We start from the raw sequence: 21,154 nt of genomic DNA, 5'->3' as shown, positions 1-21,154 counted from the left end.
CGTAGCCGTGTTCGGCGGGAGGTACCGGGGACACGGCCCCTAACTGAATCAGACCTTGCAAAGTCTCCTCTACCGCCGCCCGTTTGGCAGCAGAACCGCATCGGGACTCCACAAACACATCTCTTACTGGGGCGTTGAATTCTATTCTGTAGCCATCTCTGATCAGGTCCAGAACCCACTGATCTGAGGAAATATTGGCCCATTCCTCGGCAAAGAGGGAAAGACATCCTCCGATGACAGGAAGCGAGGAGGGGGCCGGCGCACCATCATTGAGAGGGTCGCCCCTGAACTCCAGGCCTAGAGCCGTTGGCTGCGGAACGCTTGTCCGAGCGAAAGGAGTTTCTCTGCTGAAAAACGGGCACGAGAAGTGAACCCAGCAGAACACCCCGGGCGGTACCTTCTAGCTTCACGGAAGCGAGGTCTATAAGAGGAGTGGATCGCCTGGCCCTTGGAGGAAGGCCTCAGCCTATCTTCGGGCAAGCGCTGGGGTTTAGGATCTCCCAGGCCTTTAACAATTTTCTCCAACTCCTCACCAAATAGAAGGCCTTGAAAGGGCAACTTCACCAACCTTTGCTTAGAGGCCATGTCCGCCGCCCAATGTCGTAGCCAAATAAGACGGCGAGCCGCCACTGCTACTGCCATTTGTTTAGCCGAAGCTCTGACAATATCATAAAGGGCATCAGCCAAAAAGGACAAGGCCAACTCCAGCCGCGGAGCCACATCCGAGAAGGGCTCCGCTCCATCTCCGGGCTGTTCCACTGCCTGTTGCAACCACGCCAGGCAGGCTCTAGCAGCATAACAACTGCATGCAGACGCCCGAACAGTAAGACCTGCAATTTCAAGGTAAAATTATGTATAATCATACCTGATAATTTTCTTTCCATTAATCATAGCTGATCAATCCATAGACTGGTGGGTTGTGTCCATCTACCAGCAGGTGGAGATAGAGAGCAAACTTTTGCCTCCCTATATGTGGTCATGTGCTGCCGGAAACTCCTCAGTATGTCGATATCAAAGCTCCATCCGCAGGACTCAGCACTTAGAGAATTACACCCACGAAGAGACACTCTGCCCAGCTCACCACCGCCGAAACGGGGGAGGGGAATTAACCCAGCTCATCCCCACAAGTGGGGGAGGGGAATCCGTCCAGCTCATCCGATGCGGGGGGATCTGGCTTATCCTGCAACCGCAACCGCGGGAGGAGCTGACTGACCCTAACACCGCCGAAGCGGGAGGGGTACAAAGCTGCCCTACAGCCGCACGAAGCGGGAGGGAGTGCCGGCAGAATTTATGTCTCAATCCAGCCCCGTAAAACGGAGGGGAGAGGAATGCAGCAGCTCACTGTAACACAAACTCGTCTCAACTCTTGAAGAATCCAAGTGAAAGAAGAACTTGAACACGAAGTCCTCCTGAAGTAACTGAAGGCTAAACTTGAACCTAAAATTCAACCAGAATATAAACAGTACAGATATCTGGGAGGGGCTATGGATTGATCAGCTATGATTAATGGAAAGAAAATTATCAGGTATGATTATACATAATTTTACCTTCCATATCATCAAGCTGATCAATCCATAGACTGGTGGGATGTACCGAAGCAGTACTCACCCAGGGCGGGACATAGAAATCCCTGACCTCAACACTGAAGCTCCAAACCGGGCCTCCGCCCGTGCAGCCACAGTCAAACGGTAATGCTTGGAGAATGTATGAGCCGAAGCCCACGTTGCCGCCTTGCATATCTCTTCCAAGGAGACGGATCCGGCCTCTGCCATCGAGGCCGCCTGAGCTCTCGTGGAGTGAGCCTTCAGCTGGATAGGCGGCACCTTCCCCGCGGCCACATAAGCCGCTGCAATGGCTTCCTTGACCCATCTTGCCACTGTAGGCTTAGCAGCCTGCAGACCCTTACGAGGACCTGCAAACAGGACAAACAGATGATCCGATTTCCGGAAATCATTGGTCACTTCCAAGTATCTGATGATGACTCGTCTCACATCCAGATATTCAAGAGCGGAGTACTCCTCTGGGTAGTCCTCCCTACGAAAGGAAGGGAGACAGAGCTGCTGATTCACATGGAAGCGAGAACCAATCTTGGGCAGGAAGGCAGGCACTGTGCGAATAGTCACTCCTGCCTCAGTGAACTGCAGAAAAGGCTCTCGACATGAGAGCGCCTGGAGCTCGGAAACTCTTCTGGCTGAAGTGATAGCCACCAAAAAGACTGCTTTCAACGTCAGGTCTTTCAGAGATGCCCTCGACAAGGGTTCCAAAGGCGGCTTCTGCAATGCTCTTAGCACCAGATTGAGATTCCACGCAGGCACCACTGAGTGCAGAGGAGGGCGCAGGTGATTAACTCCCTTGAGAAAGCGCACCACATCTGGCTGCGAAGCCAGGGAAGCACCCTTCAGGCGGTCCCTGAAGCAAGCCAGAGCCGCTACCTGGACTTTAAGGGAACTGAGCGACAGGCCTTTCTCCAGACCTTCTTGCAGGAACGCCAACACTGAAGAAATTGGAGCAGTGAAGGGAGAAAGTGAGCCTGCTTCACACCATGCTGCAAAGATACGCCAAACCCTGGCGTAAGCAGTAGAAGTAGAGCGCTTCCTCGCTCTCAGCATAGTGGCGATGACCTTGTCTGAGAAGCCCTTCTTCCTCAGACGCTGCCGCTCAATAGCCAGGCCGTAAGACCAAAGGGAGAGGGATCCTCCATCACCACGGGACCCTGATGCAACAGGCCCTGCTCCACTGACAGCCGCAGAGGATCGTCGACTGAGAGCCTGAACAAGTCCGCATACCAGGGACGTCTGGGCCAATCCGGACCCACCAGGATTACCCTGCCGGGATGCTTTGCCACCCGGTCTAGCACCCTGCCCAACATGGGCCAGGGCGGGAACACATAGAGGAGCTCTTGTGTCGGCCACTGTTGGAGAAGAGCATCTACTCCCAGGGATCGAGGGTCCCGTCCTCTGCTGAAAAAGCGCGGCACTTGGCCATTGGCCGATGACGCCATCAGATCTAGGCTCGGCTGGCCCCAGCGCTTCGTGATGTCCAAGAACGCCTGAGCAGATAGTTGCCACTCTCCGGGCTCCAAGGTATGGCGACTGAGAAAGTCCGCCTTGACATTCATGACTCCGGCAATGTGGGCCGCTGCAAGCTGCTCCAGGTTCGCTTCCGCCCACTGGCAAAGACTCATAGCCTCCTGGCTAGAGGGGCGCTCTTGGTACCTCCCTGGCGGTTGATATAGGCCACAGCCGTGGCATTATCCGACAGGACCCGTACAGGCTTCAACACCAGTACCGGGATGAACTCCAATAACACCAACCGAATGGCTCTGAGTTCCAGGAGGTTGATAGACCACTTGCCTCTGCAGGAGACTAGAGCCCCTGCGCTGTCCTTCCCAAGCAGTGGGCTCCCCAGCCCATCAAAGAGGCGTCCGTCGTGACGACAATCCACTCCGGGGTCACCAGAGGCAATCCTGCAGACAACTTGTCTGTCTGCGTCCACCAGCTCAGCGCCTTGCGCACTGCTGGGTCCACGGGAAGGCGCACAGCATAATCCTCCGACATCGGAGTCCAGCGCAGCAGCAGAGATAGCTGTAGTGGTCTCATATGAGCCCTGGCCCAGGGCACTACTTCCATCGTGGCCGTCATAGAGCCCAACAGCTGCACGTAGTCCCAAGCCCGAATAGGAGAGGCTACTAGGAACTAGTCCACCTGAGCCTGAAGCTTGACAATCCGATTGTCTGGCAGGAACACTCTGCCCACTTGGGTGTCGAATCGAACTCCCAGATACACCAGGGACTGAGTCGGGCGCAGCTGGCTCTTCTTCCAGTTGATGATCCATCCCAGGGAGCTCAAAAGAGCAACTACCTGATCCATAGCTTTGCCGCACTCTGCATAAGAGGGGGCTCGGATCAACCAGTCGTCCAGATAAGGATGGACTTGTACTCCTTCCTTTAGCAGGAAGGCCGCTATGACCCCCATTACTTTGGAAAAGGTCCGCGGAGCAGTAGCCAACCTGAAAGGGAGGGCTCTGAACTGGAAGTGTCGTCTCAGGACTGTAAAACGCAGAAAGCGTTGGAGAGGAGGCCAGATGGGAATATGCAGGTACGCTTCCTTGATGTCCAAGGAAGCCAAGAACTCTCCTGCCTTCACTGCCGCTATAACAGAGCGGAGAGTCTCCATGCGAAAGTGCCTCACTTTCCAGGCCCGATTGACCCCTTTGAGGTCGAGGATAGGCCGGACAGAACCTCCTTTCTTTGGAACCACAAAGTAAATGGAGTAACGTCCCTTGCCAATCTGATTTTTTGGCACCGGAACGACCGCACCCAGGCGGATCAGGTTGTCCAAGGTCTGCTGCACTACCACAGCTTGACCGGAGACTTGCAGGGAGAGAGTACAAACCCGTCTCTTAAGGGTTGGCAGAACTCTAGCTTGTAGCCGTCTCTGATGACTTCCAGCACCCACGCGTCTGAAGTTATAGTGGTCCACTCGCCCAGAAACGAGGACAGCCGTCCTCCAATCTGCACTGGGGCGTGGACCAAGGCCCCGTCATTGGGTACGAGACCCTGGGGGAGGACCGGGGGGAGGACCTCCGGGACGGCGGTCTCTGCGAAAGGAATGCTGCTTGGGGGAGAAATTCCTCTTGAAGGAAGAGGGGGCAGAGGAACCCGACTTGCCCGGGCGGTACCGATGGGCTTCCTGCAACCGTCCTCTGGAGGTATCGGGACGAGTACTAACCCGAGCCCTGACCTCTGGTAATTTCTTGCCCTTAGACATGCCGAGATCGGTCACGATTTTGTCCAGCTCGACCCCAAAGAGCAGCTTGCCTTTAAAAGGCAATCTAGCCAGGCGGGATTTAGAGGCGTGGTCAGCAGACCAATGTTTCAGCCAAAGCCACCGCCGCGCAGAGACTGTCTGAGCCATGCCTTTAGCTGAGGCTCTCCAGACATCATACAGCAAGTCTGCCAAATAGGCTAAGCCCAATTCCAGGGCCGGCCAATCAGCCCTCAAGGAATGATCCGAGGGGGAAGCCCGCTGCACCATAGTCCGGCACGCCCTGGCCACATAGGAGCCGCAAACTGAGGCCTGCAAACTTAAAGCAGCTGCCTCAAAGGACGACCTTAAGGCCGCCTCCAATCTTCTGTCTTGGGCGTCCTTTAGGGCCGTGCCACCTTCCACCGGCAACGCCGTTTTCTTAGTCACCGCAGTGATTAAAGAATCCACGGTAGGCCACAGATAGGCCTCACGTTCACTCACAGCCAAAGGATAGAGGCGGGACATGGCCCAGCCACTTTAAGGCTCGTTTCCGGGACATCCCATTGAGCCGCAATTAAGGTGTGCATGGCATCATGCACGTGGAAGGTTCTAGGCGGGCGCTTCGTCCCCAGCATAATGGCAGAGCCAACAGGGGCTGAGGGAGAGACGTCCTCCGGAGAGGAAATCTTCAAAGTGTCCATGGCCTGTAACAACAGGTTGGGCAAATCCTCTGGGCTAAAAAGCCGCGCTGCAGAGGGGTCATCCGCTCCATCCGAGCGGGGATCTATCTCCTCCAAGGAATCCGCAAAGGATCGTTGGGAGACCTCAGACACGCTGCCCTCATCTACATCGGAGGAGACAAAAGTCCTCCAAGGCCTGGAAATCAACCCGAGGGCGTTTACCTCTGGGAACCTCAACCTCTTTATCAGAAGAGGGAGCAGGGGCAGCGTTTTGCATGAGGAAAGCCTGATGCAGCAGCAAAACAAACTCGGGGGAGAAACCCCCCAGACTGTGCACTTCCGCAGCCTGGGCAACAGCCCTAGACGCACTCTCAACCGGCGCTCGCAATAGCGGGGGAGAGACATGCTGCGCATCCAAAATGGCGTCCGGCGCGAAACTCCGTGGAGCCGCGCGGGAAGAACGGCGCTTAACTTTAGCCGCTTTTGTGCCGTCGCCCAAATTAAGGGCGTTCATGGCATTAATGTCTCCAACCTCAAGGGCGGCCCCGAAGAAGCCGTCCGAGCCGCGTGGCCGGCCAAGATGGCGGAGGCGAGGAGCGGGGGATGGGCGTTTATGGCGGGAAAAAACCGCCACGCCGGAGGAACGACCGGGACGTTCATCGGTCACTAAACTATCACCCATCAAGGGCGAATCAGGTTGTAAAACCCCCGCATCCCCTCTAGAAGCGCTCCAGCGATCCGGGGAGCGACCCTTTGCGCCCTCGCCCTCCGACGCCATTGCCACGAGGAGAAGAATCGGGGAACCCCCTGCCCGCTATAAAAAGGTAAAATTACCTGCTTGCCGCTCCGAGCTGTAACGAACTGGTGTCCCAGTGAGTAGCTGCAATGAACGTTTAAAGAAACGTCGAATTAAACGCCTTTAAAGACGTTTAAAATTTTTTTTTTTTTTTTTTTTTTAAACGGAGCCAGCGGGAGGGGGGAGAAAAGGAGGGACCTGGCACCACCAGGTTTGCACTTGCTCAAAAGAGCCCTCAACCCCAGGCCTCAACAAAACCTAAGGATTAGGATTGGAGGCCTAGCCAGAGCTGCTGCTGTGTGTGACCACCACCTGCTGAGATAGAGAACATACTGGGGAGTTTCCGGCAGCACATGACCACATATAGGGAGGCAAAAGTTTGCTCTCTATCTCCACCTGCTGGTAGATGGACACAACCCACCAGTCTATGGATTGATCAGCTTGATGATATGGAAAGGACCGTTTAAGTGCTGCTTCCAGCCTACGGTCTTGTATATCCTTCAGGGCAACTCCTCCTTCCACAGGGAGGGTAGTTCTCTTTGTCACCGCAATGACTAAGGCATCTACTTTAGGCATTGCAAAGCGAGCCAAATGCTCCTCACGCAGAGGGTATAATTGCCCCATAGCCCTGGAAACTTTCAAAGGTCCCTCGGGGTCAGCCCACTGAGCGGAAATAAGCTCTTGGATGGAGTCATGCAAAGGAAAGGCTCGAGCAGGCTTTTTGGTACTAGCCATCCTAGGATTCACAGAGGAGGCCGTGCCACTGTCAGGCTCTTCAATAGAAAGGACCTATAGGGCATCTGAAATAAGCGCTGGCAGCTCATCACGGTGGAAAATCCTCACCGCGGAGGGATCATCCAGATCCTGTGGTAATTCTGCACCTGACTCTGGTCCTCAGACCACGAAGGCCTGCCAGAACTCTCCGAATCCTCACAGCCCGACCACGGGGGGGGGGGGGGGGGGGGGAAGGAGGTGCACCACAATCTGAAGGGGAATTAGCCCTTCTACGCTTTTCTTTATGCCAATTATCAGGGAAAATAGCCTCAGCGGGCAGTCCCAGGCCAGAATCCATCGGGGTGGGGGGGGACAATAGAAGGGGCCTCAGACGATCCTTCAGGGAGAGCTCTTTTCAGCATGTATGCTTTATGCAATAATAACACAAAATCAGGGGAGAAAAACTCGCCCTGGGCACCCAGATCCCGTCCGGGGCTAGCCGCTCCCTGAATAGGCTCAATTCGAGGTGTTCCCCCCCCCCCCCGGTTCAGGGCTCTGCGTCTCTACGGAGGCCGCGCCATGCGGAGAATTCAAAATGGCATCCACTGCCAGCTCTGAGCGGGAAGAATCATCGCTCGCCATGCTCGGGCCGGCTCTTACACCTGTAAAGCACGATTTACAGAGCCCCGCTGCTGATTTGCGCTTGCCACACCGGGAACAGTGCTTTACATTCTCTGCAGCCATCGTCAAAAACGGTGGGAAAATTCAAAATGGCGGTTTCGCGCCAAAAACGCCCCGATTACGGGCCCACCCCGGAGGAGTTAGAAAACACTCTTACCTCACCGGACTGAGTATCACAGCTCCGGTCCCATAGAAGAATCACAGGAAAACCTCTGTTCCATTTTTTTTTTTTTTTTTTTTTAAACGCTGTGAGGAAAGCAGAGGTAATAAGAACTCTCCGGAGGCTCAGATGAGTGGGAAAGGCAGGGAAAGGCGAACCAATGTGCCTGCATCCACTGAGTGGGAAAGGACAGGGAAAAGCAAGCTAATATGTCCACATCCACGGGGTCATGGGTAAGGCAGGGAAAGGGCTAACCTATGTGCCTTCAAAGTGAAGCTGCTAAAGCCTCTAACACCCCGGCTAACAACTGGGAAGCCAGGAGCCACCCCAAGGCAGATTTTTGATGGAGCTCGAAGAAGCTGCAGCCACCCTGCTTGGGGACATAGAGAATACTGAAGAGGCAGTGGAGCTGGCTGGCCATGAGGCACTGTGAAAAGTTGAGTGCTCTCTATCTCTCCCTGCTGGTTGATGGACACAACCCATACGTAATGGCTTCATCTGCTTGATGACAAGGAACAGGAGTATAAATATTTTGAGATCCAAAGGTAGAATTGTTCATTCTGTACTTCTCTCTGCAGTGAAACAACTTGAGTCCCCGAGGGCTAGGATTGAGATGTAGGCCTCTTGGTTTTGGCAATCAATAAGTACCCATAATGAAATCCTTAGTTACTTTGGTAGAGAGGCACTGGTTCTAGGACACTGAACTGTAGGAAATTATTTGACTTCTTCCTGCATCAAGAATGGTATAGGCCAGCGATGAGGCCTTCAACTGCATGGTTGCATAAGCCTCAGTTGATAGTCTGCCTGCACTATCCTGAGGACCCAGGAATCTGTGATAACTTGCTCCCACTGCAAAAGGTAGAAAGCAATCTGATCCCCTACAGATAGGGCTGGATGCAGGCAATTCGAGGCAAGAAGGCTGCTTTTCAGTTAAGCAGAAGTGGTCTACCTTGGCTAGCCTCCGATCCATTGAAGGGACAAAGATAGGGCACTGAATATGCTGCAGTAATGTCTGACGGGAAGATGACTTATGATAGCAAACTGATATGGAGGTGCAAAACTCATAGCAGCCCAGGTCATAGCTGACACGCAAGCAGAGAATGCAGATAGGATGAGGTCAGCATTCTTGAAATTATCTTCCACACTGTATGCAGGAATGAACCACAGACTCCATTCACAAATTTTGTGTTTTGTATGTGGGTTTTCTGTTTGTTTGTTTTTTTAAGTAAAGAACTGAAAGTACTAAAAATAACATTAAGAATGTCAGAAAGACAAAGATAAACTCTCTCAGACATAACAGTTTTGCTTTCACATCCATTTAGCAGAGCAAGAACAAAACTGTGGAGCCAAGGAGATATCTATGTACTGGAAGGACCACGCATGCTCAGAACTTTACATTAGATAGCTCCTCTGTACCAGCCATGTGCAACATCATCACCCACTTGTTTGCCTGGGGAAACAAGGGGGGGAACAAGGGGCAGAGGGAAAAGCTTTAAATATATCCTGCCCATACTTGACTATCAAGCTTTTAAATAATACTTCACCAGTATATTCAGACAAATCAGTATCTGCTTTTTACAGATTTAAATAAAAAAAAAAACACACTTACACAATTTTGTTCCTTCATGCTCCTCTCCCATCCAGTGACCATTAAAAAAAGGATCTCAATTGCTAAACCACAACTGCTATAATTTTTCCATTTCCTTCCAAGTAAATAACTTGTACTCTCCCCATCCTGTGTCTATGGCACCTCCAAGCCAAACCCACAAAACATCCACACCCATAAACCATTAGACATTACTTGGAAAGTGTCCTAAAACCACTAAGGCTAGCCGAAAAGTTAATGTTTGCTACTATGTCAAATATGACGAAATTTATTCATTCCTGTTAATTTTCTTTTACCGAAGCTGATTCATATACGCTCAAAACCACAGAGAAGTCTTGTTTGCTCAATCTACGCTCTAAAGTAATGTAGTAGGACTTATTACTATATTGCTAGCACAAGACAGTAACACCAAAGTGCAATAACTAGATCTCATACTTACAATACCATTTCTCTTTGCAATGCTGAATCATACTGTTACTATCTTGCTGTTATTATCTGTGATATTACCAGTTAGAATACTATAGCAATACCAAATTATGTTACTTAGATATCCTACATCTACAACACCATCCAATTGTATATATGTCTGCTAGGTTGATATGTTGCCCTATCATCCCACATACACCCACTATCTAACCTAAATATCCTACCAGCATGATCCTACTGAAATTAATCTTCACTATCAACCTACTCGCCACAACTCAAGCTATTCTCATAACCCCATCAACTGAAAACAACATGACATCAATCCTTCAACACAACTTAAACACTCCCACACCGCCCACTGCCTCTCAAACCAACAATAACCAGAGAAACCCACCACCATCCATAAAAACAAAAACAGTCCCACACTATCCCAAAACTCCTAAAATAAGACAACTTGTCAAAATCCGCCCAGCTCTCCAAACCACTGATCCACATCTGTCATCCGAATAGTATATATCAATGCAAGATCAGTGGTAAATAAAAGCGAAATCATCACAAACTGGATCACTTCAGACAAACTCGACTTACTCTTCATCATGGAAACCTGGATCCCCAATGCAGAAGACCCCATCATAAACGATCTTTGTCCTCCGGGCTATAAAATATCACACTGGCCTAGAAAAGACAAAAGAGGAGGAGGGATTGCACTCGTCTATAGATCCTACTTCTCCGTAGAACCCATCTCAGAGTCCATTTCAACTCAACTCGAAATCGCATCTATAAAACTATATAGCCCCACACTACACGAACACCTAACCTGTATACTGTTCTACAGACCTCCCAACAACTGGAACCATAACCAAACCACATTCATGGAATTTATCTCAAATACATGCGTCAACAACTCCAGCATACTACTAATAGGAGACCTAAACCTCCATCTAGAAGATTCCAATTCTGTCCACACCCGGGAATGCAGAGACTTCCTCCAAATATGCGATTTCAACCTTCCTCCAACAGTACCAACCCATATTAAGGGACACTCACGTGACATCATTACACACAAATACTCCACAGACCAAACCTTCCTCCCATCAGATATCAGCTGGACCGCTTCCCCCTGGTCAGACCATCACAAAGCAACCTTCTCCATACAATGGCGGAAAAAAGACCAATCCAAACCACCTGACCCTATAACAGTCCAAACCAGAGGACGAATTGACAAGGAAACCTTCTGGCAACAAATCTACGATAACGACTGGTCAACTGATCCAAACTCAAACCACTTTCTCACAAAATGGGAACACAGATGCAAACTCACTCTGGATGAAATCGCCCCGCTACACTCCAAAAGTGTAAAGAAAAAACCCTCACTATGGTTCAACGAGGAACTAAAACTGCTAAAAAAAAACAAACCAGAAAACTTGAACAAACTTGGAGCAAATCAAAAGATGACCTTATCCTGAATGCGTGGAAACAAACACAAAAGAAATACAAGAACGACATTGAACGAGCCAAAAGAGCATACTACACAAAACAAATCACAGCCACCGAAACAGACAAAAAAAACAATACCAAATCATAAAGAACTTTATCAACACAAATCCAGTAACTTCACCCTCTAACTGCCCATCCGCCGACCAACTGGCCAAATATTTCAACGACAAAATCAATCTATGTAACTTAATTCCACATGACAATGCAAACATTGATACTTTCCTCGACGAACTGGACCCCGACCCAGAAGAAATCCCAGCAGACCGCTCCTGGACAAACTTCACCCCCCTCACTACGAAAGAAATCTCCACAGCATTAGCCAAACTCTCCAAATCTCACTGTCACCTGGACCCATGCCCCAATTACCTAATGAAAAATGCACCAGATCGATTAATCACGGACCTCACCACCCACCTAAATTTCCTACTTCAACAAGGCTCCTTCCCCTCCGAACACGGCAATATTCTACTCACACCAATACCAAAAAAAAACCCCAAAACAGCGAAAGACATCACTATCGACCTGTGGCCTCCATCCCTCTCCTAACCAAACTAATGGAAAATCGAGTGACCTAGAAACTCAACGAATTCATACAAAAATTCTCCATACTTCATGAGTCTCAATCGGCGTTTCGACCTGCACACAGTACTGAAACAGTACTACTCACCCTAATATCCAAGTTCAAACAAGACATTTCAATTCGCAACAATATACTTCTTCTGCAGTTCGATCTATCCAGCACATTTGACATGGTAGACCACGATATTCTTACAAAACTTCTGGACAAACTAGAGATAGGCAGAAACATCATTAAGTGGATAAAAAGATTCATCACTACCAGAACATACCAAGTCAAATCAACCTCATCGATATCATCTGCGTGGACCTCACAATGCGGAATCCCTCAAGGATCGCCTCCATCCCAGATCCTTTTCAACATTCTGATAATCCCTCTGGCTAAGTCCCTATCCAAAGCTGGCCTAAACCCTTTCATTTATGCTGATAACATCACCATATTCACACCTTTTCAATCCAACCTTGCAGAAATCTCTGATAAAGTATCCACTGAAATGAACATCTTAGCCTCCTGGGCCAATGCCTTCAAAATGAAACTGAACAAAGAAAAAACTCAATGCTTAATCCTCTGTTCAAGACACTCCAATCTACTCCCAACCACCCTAATCACCCCTGACGTTACAATTCCAATATCCGACAACTTGAAAATCCTAGGAGTAACGTTAGACAACCATCTAACTCTAGAAACTCACGCAAAAGCCATAACGAAGATGATGTTCAACGTGATGTGGGTATTGAAAAGAGTAAAACCATTCCTCCCCCCCAAAAACATTTCACAATCTGGTCCAATCAACAGTACTCACCCACGCTACTGCAACAGTATCTTCATTGGATACAAAGCCCACATTCTAAAAAAAACTCCAAACTGCCCAAAACACGGCAGCCAGACTCATTTTTGGTAAATCTCGGTTCAAAAGTGCAACACCTCTCCATGAAAAACGCCACTGGCTCCCCATTAAAGAACAAATAAACTTCAAAGTCCACACACTGATCCACAAGATCCTCCACGGAGAATCTCCAAATTACACGACCAATTTAATCGACCAACCAGGAACAGGTCCAAATCCTCTCGAACATATCTCAATCTTCACCTGCCTAATTGCAAAGGTCTCAAATACAAAACCTACTATGCATCCAACTTCTCAGTTATAGGCAGCCAACTTTGGAACACCACATCAAGATTCATCCGAACAACAAACGAACACCTACGCTTTCGAAAGATGCTGAAAACATACCTCTTCAAACAAGCCTACCCAAACAACCCAACTTAAGTTATGACTCTAACCCACTCCACTAACATTAAACATGCCTCAATCCTTCCCCCACATTTCTTCCTTTTATCCTTCTCTATAAAACTGCATTATCCTAATGATACTTTTTACCCATACATTGTAGTACCTCTGTGATACTTCGCACCCTTAAAATGTGCTATCCCTTTGATACTATGTACCTAGACATTTAAGCCGCACTAAGCCTGCTATCAAGCGGGGTATAAATGCTAAAATGTGCTATCCCTGTGATACTATGTACCTAGACATTGTAAGCCGCACTAAGCCTGCTATCGAGCGGGGTATAAATGCTATAAATTCATTCTTCCAGACCAGTCCAGATGAATTGATTTGAGACAGTCCAGTATTAGGTTTGGTACAGTATGTTACTAAAATTACTAATCAGGGGATAACTTTTAATTCCAGAGTCACTTTTAATATCGACTACACAAAGACTCCAGTATTTTTTCTTTATCACAAAAACATTTTATTATATTGCAATGCCCGCTAACCTCACTAGCACTGCTGCCTACTATTAAAACCTCACACATTCACTCCTCCGCTCACCTTGCACACCTGTATTTAATTTAAATACAAAACAGTTGATTTTACATTTTAAACTGCATACTTAGACTGTTTCGTATTGTGCATATGTTTTGCCATGCTTATACATTATTTCATACTCAAATAATCAAAACTCAGTCCTGCCAGCAAAATAGTCCTTTTCCTACAAACGCCACGCCTTCCGCATGGACGCAGTGAAAATGTTTCCACATAAACGCTGGATGACTGTTCTTCATGGACAAACTCTGTATGTCCGTTAAACCTCCGTTGGCTGTTCAAATACGCCACCTCCAATCATTAGTATGCATCACAATACAGGCGCTGTGTGCTCGGTGACTAACTCAACAGTCCACCATATCTGTTTCATGTTATGCCGGCTCCTCAATGCAGAACCGCATTTCACAAATCTTCCTCAGGAGGAACCACCATCAAATTTGTTCTACACCTCCAGTGGCTGCATGCCGGATTGAAATTCCCTTAGGGCTGAGCCACAGACGCCGCACAGTATGTTACTGCCAAAGTAGGATTATGTCCAATGTGCCACAAGCTATCATAAGCCCTGTCAAAACCATTGGAGCACATGAAAGAACTAAATCCAAAACAAACTATACTCAAGATCAGGGAGAGAGCAAGCTAAGCTTGAAAAACATCCCTTATGTCACAGTCCTTCAGGGTAAGCCATGGATCGGTCTAGCAGGACTCAAAGAGCTTTGAATAAAATTTCACATTCCTTTTCATCCTGCTAGACCAGACTGAACAAATGGGATGCATAAAAGCAGTACCTCACCACTCTGCCAAAGGCCATGTCAGCTCTGACGAGATCATCAATCTTGTAGTGTTTCACAAAAAGTGCAGCAACGACTGAATTACCACTTTGCAAATATCTTTGGAGCACCTCTACACAGGAAGCCTCCTGAGCCTGGGTCAAATAGGTCCTTAGGCTCACTGGCACCACCATACACAAATGATATTGGCAGCCTTAATCCAATGAGCTATAGAAGACTTCGAGACCATCTGTCCTGATGCAGTTCTTGAAAGAGGATTGGTAGTCTGTTTAACATCTAGCTTATGGAGCATATTAGCTCACTGAATGTTTACTTTATGCAAAGGCAGGCAGAACCACTATCTGATTCACACAGAACAGAAGGAAGAAAGTCACTGCTCAGAGGGAGACTCTTCAGAAAACACCAAATAATTCCAAAACTCACCTGACCAAGGAAAAAACACATCACCTTCAATAAGATCCTTCTCTGGGACTCCTTTCAAGAGGATCAAATAAAGCCCCTAACAAGGTGCTCAGCCCAAATTAATATCCCACTGCAGAACCACCAGCCAGACCAAAGGCCAAAAATGTTTGATCCTCTACAAAAAGCAGATATCATCTAGCTGCACCACCAAGGATGTCCTGAGGATCTTTCATGAAAAGCAAGAGGGGGCCATCACCTACACCTTTAAAAAGCTAAAAAAAAAAAAAAAAAAAAAAAACAGCCTTGCTCAAGGATGTCCAAAACCTGCATACACCACAAGAACAAGGATGGGGACAGGGAGCGCTCCACCAGACTCATACATAGGCCACGAACGTGGAATTCACAGAATGCTTTGAGAAGGATGGGGCTACTATGTAGCAGTTATTTCCTTCTCCTGAAATGCCACCACTCAAGGGCCAAACTAAGCCAAAAGGGATCAGGATCCTCCATCACCACAAAGCCTTGCCTCAGAATCATCCGTCCCAAAGGAACGTGAGCAGAGGCTACGCCAAAATGTGTACCAGATCCATGTACCAAGGCCAGTAAAGCCAGATGGAAGCTACCATGAAGAGAGAATGTTGAGCAACCTTTCAAAGGACCCAATTTATTTACTTATAGCATTAATATCCCACAATATTCCCACCCAATCAGAGGGGTTTCTGCAGAGACCAGAAAAGTACTAGAAAGTTGCTCCCCACCAAGTCACTCTCCCTCCTGTGGCTGAAAAACCTGAGGAAACCTCTTAATAGACTGAAAACAGAGGGTAGGGTCAAATGGCCATTTTATTCTCAGTGGAGGAGGACAAATAGAGGAGTGCCACAGGGATCTATACTGGGACCATTGCTATCTAACGTTTATGAATGATATGGAAATCAGAACAAGTGAAGTGATTAAATTTGAACATTACTATTCGACGTTGTTAAAAACATATGCAGATTGAGAAAAACTACAGAAACACCTTAAGAAATTGGAAGACTGGGCAACCAAATGGCAGGCAAAGTTTAGTGTGGACAAATACAAAGTGATGCTCATCCAAGTAGTAGTTAATTTATGCTAAGGGACTCCTACAGAGTCAGCATCCAAAAAAAAAAAAAAAAGTGTCGTCATCATAAACAATATACTGAAATATGCTGTTCAGTTTGTGGCGGTAGCAGAAAAAAAACCAAAAACAGGATACTAGGAATTATCAGGAAAGGGATTGAAATAATGGAAAATTATTAGGGCAGGGATGCCATAGGGTATGGTTACAGAGGTTAGCATATCTGGGTTTATATTTATTTATTTGTTACATTTGTAACCCACATATTCCCACCTATTAGCAGGCTCAATGTGGCTTACATAGTACAGTAAGGCGTTCGCCAAGTCGGTAAGAACAAATACAAAATGGTGTTATGGTAGAATAAGGTTCATGTGTTACAGATACATTTGGGAATCATAGAGAGGAAGAGTTGTGTTATGTCCTTTACTAGCGTGAGTTCCTTGTGTAGAAGGGTTCAGGCATTTAAGTTGGATCATTCGGGTATGCCTTTTTGAATAGGTTAGTTTTTAGTGATTTCCTGAAGTTTAGTTGGTCATGTTGTTTTCACGGCTTTTGGTAGTGTGTTCCACAGTTGTGTGCTTATGTAGGAAAAGCTGGTTTCATAAGTTGTTTAAAAGGTTTGGACAAGTTTCAGGAAGAAAAATCCATATTCTGCTATTAAGACAGACACAGGGGAAGCCACCGCTTGCCCTAGGATCGGCAGTATGGAATCTTGCTACTATTTGGGATTCTGCCAGGTACTTGTGACCTGGATTTGCCACTGTTGGCGGTAGGATACTGGGCTAGGCCTAGCGATCTAACCCAGTATGGCTATTCTTATGTTCTTATGAGCTCTGCTGTGTCAGCATTAAGCTGAAGCATGGCGGTCCCCAAGAATGAACCAGGAGCTGAAAGGCAGAAGATATTCAACTACAATTAACCTCAGATCCAGAGAATGCCAGCTGAGGAAGTCTATCTGGACTCTGCCTCTGTGATATGTGCCACTGAGACTGAAGAGGAAAGACTTGGCCCAGTGGCAAATCCAGGTTGTTACCAGACCAACTGTTGTATTTCAGGCCCTCCCTTGCATGTTGGTATAGGCCGCTGCCATGACTTCACCCAGATCCACCTCCACCTGCAGTGCCAAGCGAATGCCCTCGCCCCAGACAACTGATGGTCCATACAGATTTCAAGAGACAGACCAATGACCTTGTGCCACTTATACCAGGCAGTGAACTCCACAGCCCTGAAAGCTTTTATCATCAGTGGTCACTGCCACCCACTTAGTGTCCAAGGGACGGATCCTCTTGATATACCAGAGGTTGTCCCACAATGCTAGGCTCCAGCTCAGAAACTCCAGAGGGAAAGCCAAACTCCTGCGACTGTAAGGATCAACAGGAATGTCATGCCTGCTGGTGCGGACACGTGTGCGCCCTTGCCAATGCCACCACTTTCAGTGTTGCTGACACTGTGCTCAGAAACTGCAAGTATTCCCAGGCCTGTGAGTCACCTAGACAGTTCCCTCTTCTGGAACTGCAGCCTGAACACATGCTCCTCAGGAAAGAGAAATGGCCCCCAGGATGGTTGTGAATTAACTCATAAGAACATAAGAATAGCTACACTGGGTGAGGCCAATGGTCCACTAAGCCCAGTACCCTGTTTCCAACAGTGTCCAATCTAGGTTACAAGTATCTGGCAAGATCCCAAAACAGTACATCTTATACTGCTTATCTTAGAAATAAGCAGTGGATTTTCCCCAAGTCCATCTTAATAATGGCTTATGGACTTTTCTTTTAGTAAGTTAACTAAACCTTTTTTTAAAGTCAGCTAGGCTAATTGCCTTTATCGCATTCTCTGGCAATGAATTCCAGAGTTTAATTACACATTGAGTGAAGAAATATTTTCTCAGTCTTAAATTTACTACTTTGTAGCTTCAATGCATGCCCCCTAGTCCTAGTATTTTTGGAAAGAGTAAACAAGCGATTTAACGTCTACCCTTTCCAGTCCACTCATTTTGTAGACCTCTATCATATCTCCCCTAAGCCGTCTTTTCTCCAAGCTGAAGAACCCTAGCCACTTTAGTCTTTCCTCATAGGAAAGTCATCCCATCTCCTTTATCATTTTTGTCACCCTTCTCTGTACCAGAATTGCACACAGTATTCAAGGTGCGGTTGCACCATGGAGCGATACAAAGGCATTATAAAGTCCTCACTTTTATTTTCCATTCCTTTCCTTACCTAACATTCTATTTGCTTTCTTAGCCACCGCCACACAATGAGCAGAGGGTTTCAACGCACCAATGTTGACACCTAGGATGCATTTCCTGGTTGGTGAATCCTAAGGTGGAACCTTGCATCACATAGCTATAGTTCAGGTTCCTCTTTACCACATGCATTTACGATTTGGATACCCAGTCTCCCATCTCATAAGGTCCTCTTGTAATTTTTCACAATCCTCTTGAGATTTAACAAGTTTGAATAACTTTGTGTCATCAGCAAATTTAATTACCTCACTAGTTACTCCCATCTCTAGATCATTTATAAATCAGTGACGTAACTATAGGGGACCTTGGGGGCCCAGGCCCCCCCCCCCCATTCCAGCCTCGGGCCCCCAAATCTGATGGCCAGTCAAGTGCCTGTGTTTTAGGCACTACTGGCTGCCCTCCCACTCCCTGCACCGCATTCCTTCAATTTTCTGGGCCATCGGCAGCATCAATGAGGTAAACACTACCTTCGTCGACCCAGAATCTTTTCTCTGCTACAATTTCCTATCTAGGATGCTGCAACAGAGGGAGAGCTTGTTGAGAATCCTTTCTGGCACTGGTATCTCTCCCAAATCTTCCTTGGTGTAGACCGACACAAAGAATTCATTTAATCTCTATGCTATGGCTTTGTCCTGCCAGCCTCAGATGTCATACTCAGTTCCGTGACAGCAGTATGCAGGTCTCTTGAGCAGTTTTAATGGGTGCGGTGCACTTCAGACAGGTGGACCCAGCCCCATTCCCCCTCCACCTGTTACATTTGTGAAGGAAACAGCGAGCTCTCTGAACCCTACTGTACTCACATATAGGTGCCCCCCTTCACCCATAAAGGCTATGGTAGTGGTGTACAGTTGGGGGTAGTGGGTTTTGGGGGGCTCAGCACACAAGGTAAGGGAGCTGGTACCTGGGAGCAATTTATGAAGTCCACTGCAGTGCCCCTTAGGGTGCCCGGTTGTTGTCCTGGCATCTCCGGGGGACCAGTGCACTAGAAATGCTGGCATGGATGTCTTTGGTTTCGAAAATCGCCAAAAAACAAAAACGTCCATGTCTAGGGATGTCCAAACCTAGGGACGGCGAAATTTAAGGATTTGGACGTCCCTGACATTTTCAAAACAAAAGATGAACCTCCATCTTGTTTCAAAAATATAGTTTCCCCCGCCCCTAGATTTCGCCATTTTGCAAGGACGTCCAAATTGCAACATGGACGTCCCTTTAGAAAATGCCCCTCTTGATCAACTAGTCCTCAGTTGAGCTTAGCAGGTGGCTTGAGTCTGCATAGTTATATCTGGAGGTCTTTAGATTCCCTGTCTCTGGTGCCCCGTGAATTTACTTCTTCCCTCTCCTGTGGATATCTCCTTACCCAGCACAACAACCTTTAAAAAATTTTTAACAAAAAGGAAGAAAAGAGGTTGACTGGAGAGTGTGGGACAGAGTATCAGTCCTGAGCTGCAGCCACCCTGCTCGGGGACATAGAGAATACTAGAGAGGCAGTGGAGCTAGCTGGCCATGAGGCACTGTGAAAAGTTGAGTGCTATCTCCCCCTGCTGGTTGACGAACACAACCCATACATAATGGCTTCATCTGCTTGATGACAAGGAAGCGCGTTTTTTTTTTTTTATGCTGTGAGGAAAGTTGGAGGCAAACAGCTACAGAGGTAACTCCGGAGGCAGTAGACGGTGGGAAAGGCAGGTACAGGGCAAACCTATATGCCTACATCCACAAGGGGAAAGTGGGAAAGGCAAGGAAAGGGCGAACCTATGTGCCTGCTTCTACAATGGGTAAGGCATGGAAAGGGAAAACCTATGTGCCTTTAAAGTGGGCACCACCAGCCACAACACCCCAGCTCAACTGGCCAAGCACAGGAGCCTCCCCAAGCAGAAACTTTCAAGGAGCTGAACAAGCTGTGTCCTACCCTGCTGGGCGATAGAGAAATACTGAGAGGCAGATGGAGCTAGCCGTCCTAGAGGTACTATGGTTTTCAGTGCTCTCGATCTCCCCCTGCTGGTAGGTGGGGACACAACCCATTCGTAATTGATTCATCTGCTGCTGATGACAAGGAACTACTGCATATTCTAGGATAAGAAGAATAAAATCTGTTTTGCTGTTCTGGAATCTTGCGAGGTACTTGTGACCTGGATTGGCCATTGTTTGAAACAGGATACTAGGCTTGATGGACCTTCAGTCTGTCCCAGTATGGCAATGCTTATGTTCTTATCAGAGATCAATCTACATAATACCTAAATGCTATCCAAAAGCAAAGTAACAGCAATCTTTCATCAGGTGTCTATTTACATGTATATCACAAAACAAACAGAAACTAAAGCAAGGGGCAATGGGGAAACAGAATCTTCACAGCCTCCCTGAATAACAGACACTGCAGGTTTCCCAATCTGCCTCATGGACTCTGGTACAGCTGTTGCAACTGAAAAAGAAAACAAAAATGGCACACAGCATAGCAACCAGACACTGCTGTGATCAAGCTTTTAAACTTTCCATGGCAGAAAATGACATCCTCCAAACATATTTACATAAAGCGCAACCTATAACAAAAAAAAACATTGAAAACATTATATAAATGAAACAAACCAACTGCAAATGGAAATAAAAACCCACCAATCCAACCCCGAAAGAAACCAAAGCAATGAAATCAGTAAGTCCCACAGGAGCTACAGAGTTCAGTTCAAAAATCCAGTACTGTTCTCTCCTAGCTAGTATGGCCTCAAAAATCTCCCCCCCCCCCCCCCCCCCCCCCACGCTTCAAATGGGGAAATATGATCAATAACAAACCATCATAATTGAATAAAACTATGGTCCTGTTGAATACAATGAGCGACCAACGGAGTAGTCAGTAGTCATTTTCAAACAACTTATGTTCAGAAAGGTGATTATATTGTCATTTCCAGTTGATGTTAG

The 21,154-nt window shown here is 47.6% G+C and overlaps 1 protein-coding gene across 4 annotated transcripts in view; it reads right to left on the bottom strand.

Annotated features, from left to right (window-relative positions):
- The window catches only part of ADK (adenosine kinase), a 656,244-nt gene that overhangs the window by 527,196 nt on the left and 107,894 nt on the right, over positions 1–21,154 (bottom strand). The gene's annotated exons all lie outside the window — the stretch shown is intronic.

This window comes from Microcaecilia unicolor, chromosome 5 (assembly GCF_901765095.1).
Source record: "Microcaecilia unicolor chromosome 5, aMicUni1.1, whole genome shotgun sequence".
Classification (NCBI taxonomy): Eukaryota; Metazoa; Chordata; class Amphibia; order Gymnophiona; family Siphonopidae; genus Microcaecilia; species Microcaecilia unicolor.
Note: the sequence above shows the minus strand (reverse complement) of the source record. Positions and strands in the feature narration are given on the sequence as shown.